Genomic DNA, 2,341 nt, shown 5'->3' with positions numbered 1-2,341 from the left:
AACCTTCTGAATGTCAGGTGGGTTCAAGTCACTTACTGAGAGGGACGCTGCTCTCCTTCCATTAGTGAGGGGAACATCATCAGTGGCACCAGTATCACTTGGTGTAACATCTGAATGTGAGGTGTGACACTGTCGCTCTTTAGAAGCGGGCGGAGATACAACAGTGGTCTCGACATACGTGGGAGAAGGTTCTTCAGTGGTAGGTCGCATGGCTTCAACATCCTCCCCAATCTGACACATCATCTCCTTCAGCACCTCACCGTAGTCTTTGCCACTCAGCTTGGCTAGTTCCTTGAGTTCCGCCAAGTAGGTTTTTGTAACATTACTCCCAACCGTGGTAGTGTACATGCTACTGAGTGTTTTAATTTCATAGACAACGCTGGGATCAGCTTGTGCTGTGTATGTGTATGGTAAACGAGGTTCTAAACCTTGTAAGGCTGAACTGCTAGAGTATTCTACGATCAGGTTTTGGTAGAAGTTGGACAGTGAATCATCAACAAAAAGGACTCTTGTGATTTTACCATACTGTTTCAGAAAGTCAATGACCTGTTCATCTTTCTCAGATACCTGTGTTATCCCAGCGACAACAACCGCATTAGGTATTTTGACACCAGACTTTTGTATGAAATCCATGCTGGTCATTGCCTCAATATTGATGCTCAAATCAATTGGCTCCTGGCTGGCTCGCCACTTCTGTAACCAACTTTAAGGTATAAAGGTGAATTACAGCGCAATAATTACTTGGGCTCGTAATAAGACCCTGGCCAGAATCAGAAGACACCAAATTCGTATGGAGCCAAAGTATTGAGCAGCAATAATGACCTGGACACAATGTTAACTTTTGAGTAGCCACTCTTGTATTGTTACAAAGTATAACAGGTATTTGTCCAATTTGTACAGATAAAGTATAAAATAAAATAAATAGTGTGCACACTCAACAAAATAAAAGTACTCGTTGGGGCCCTTTAAGAATTTAGAGTTAAGCTGGCGATAGCCAACTTCAAAGGTCCTTGTGAATGTAACTGGAATGTATGAGTGTGTGGTGTGTATCTTCTTTGGGGTAGATCGTCCTCAAAGTGGTTGGCTCGCCATCTATCACAACCAGAATATCGTCCTGGTCCTTGGACTTTTCCGTCCTCTCCAAAAAACCTGACCTATAATCCAGGTCATAAAATGTACATTCTAATCAGTCTGTTTCAGATGCATTGTTTAAGGTTAAAATACAAAATCAAAATATTGCATCACCTCATATTCATTGCATCAACATCTTAAATCTTATCAAATCTCACAGTTCTGTTGTACAACATTCAATTTTCAAGCATATCAATTATGAGAACTAAACATCTAAGTTGCTCAAATATTTCTCTATTCATGTAAACATTAATTAAACAATACTTATGGTAAGTAACCATTGACACTCAAAATACAATACACCATAACAAATTCAGAACTATGTGCAAATAAGCAACAAAATATACATGTGAGTTCAGTTCAGAGGCATTAAAGCAGTGTGCTTAATTTCTCCACACTATAGGCCTATTCGTGAGAGAGAAATGCACTAAAAATTACCCTCTAGATTACTTTAAACTCACAGTGAACTGACAAAATTTAGCTTTAGAGCAGCTAAGAACATGTTGCTCACCGTTGCTCTGTTTCACAAAAGCCCAACACACACTGGCGTTGGAATTGCAGCAGCTCTCCGGATGAAAGGTGAGTGGTTAGCCTGTGAGACACCGAGCTAGCATTAGCATGATCGCGACGGTAAGTCTCTACAAGTTTTTTTCCATCAGAACAACACTCGTCTTACCGACGTTGCCTCTCTCCTTCATCCAGCCACTCGACTCCGGACTTCCAGCAGGTAAGTACGCTGGCTTTCCTTCCTCTCAATCCTGAGTTTTCCTCTCTTTTGTCCGTGGATTTCTCAGTTTGAGTAGTAGATGCCTCCACTCCTCTTGCTGAGATGAGAAAAAACCCGGGACACCATGCACCTCCACCTCACTTCCTGGCTGACAGGGTCAATGCGGCCTGGGTAGGCTCTGATTGGTTGCTGAGCTAGGTGCATTCAATGGTCATAGGAAATATGACGTTTTGCTGATGTAGACAGTTAATATAAAGAGAATAAGTATGATATTTTTCATCTGGGCTACATGTCTCTCTATGAAAACTGATGACAGTCACTCTACAGTAAACAGGGGCTCAGACTCAGAGACATCCTATCTTCCTTTATCCCTGCATGCCTGTATATATTCAATCAAGAAAGCAGCATTTCACCCAGATCATACTAGTGAAGTAGAACTGATGATGATGATAGAAACTTGAAATTCAACAGCTGAGATGCTGT

The 2,341-nt window shown here is 41.4% G+C and overlaps 1 long non-coding RNA gene across 1 annotated transcript; it reads right to left on the bottom strand.

The window, feature by feature from the left end:
- Positions 1–834: 834 nt before the first annotated feature.
- On the bottom strand, positions 835–2,103 carry LOC146705413 (uncharacterized). The gene is made up of 3 exons (XR_014921365.1): positions 1,808–2,103; positions 1,643–1,723; positions 835–1,154 (listed from the first exon to the last, which is right to left on the bottom strand). It is a non-coding gene; the product is annotated as an uncharacterized LOC146705413 (long non-coding RNA).
- Positions 2,104–2,341: the final 238 nt, after the last annotated feature.

Source organism: Copadichromis virginalis, linkage group LG7, assembly GCF_057382275.1.
Source record: "Copadichromis virginalis isolate Kocher_CV1m ecotype Utaka linkage group LG7, C_Virginalis_male_GT1.1, whole genome shotgun sequence".
Lineage (NCBI taxonomy): Eukaryota > Metazoa > Chordata > Actinopteri > Cichliformes > Cichlidae > Copadichromis > Copadichromis virginalis.
The sequence above is the reverse complement of the archived record's forward strand: the minus strand, read 5'-3'. Positions and strand labels throughout refer to the sequence as shown.